The following is a 541-nucleotide window of genomic DNA, read 5'->3' as shown; positions in this document are numbered from 1 at the left end:
GGTCCACGTATCGGTGATTGCCGTCCGAAATTTATATTCTCGCAAATTTCACCGGAATCGTCGCGGGCAGCAGATTTATATAAAACTGTAATGCGACATTGCGCCATGTAACGAGCAAAACCATAAGCTCTGCCTACCACGAGCGAGGTCGGCGTTAAAAGGGAATTTTTATAGCGTCGGCAGCATCGGGGATCGTTATACTTGCAAGGGATTTATAGATTTTGTCCGGCGCTCTCTGAGCCGAGCGCGTCCGGTAGTTTAGGACGCTTTTAGGACGCCACGAGTAACGATCCTTTAAAATCCATCGTTTAACGACCGTTTTAAATTCGTGCATGCGCACGCCGCCCGAACCACCTTTCTACAAAATGTGTTTGCTTATCGGAGCTTTGGCGGCTGATACGACGAGACTCATCGTTGAATATTCACATCGAGACCACCGTTAAAACGGTGCAGTTCGTTTACACAATAAATTTGCAAATAATTATATTAATAAATAATTACTTGAAAGCCTCTATACAAATCATGTACAAGTCTAAATGTC

This window comes from Trachymyrmex septentrionalis, unplaced genomic scaffold, assembly GCF_001594115.1.
Source record: "Trachymyrmex septentrionalis isolate Tsep2-gDNA-1 unplaced genomic scaffold, Tsep1.0 scaffold87, whole genome shotgun sequence".
Lineage (NCBI taxonomy): Eukaryota > Metazoa > Arthropoda > Insecta > Hymenoptera > Formicidae > Trachymyrmex > Trachymyrmex septentrionalis.
This window is presented reverse-complemented; position numbering follows the sequence as displayed.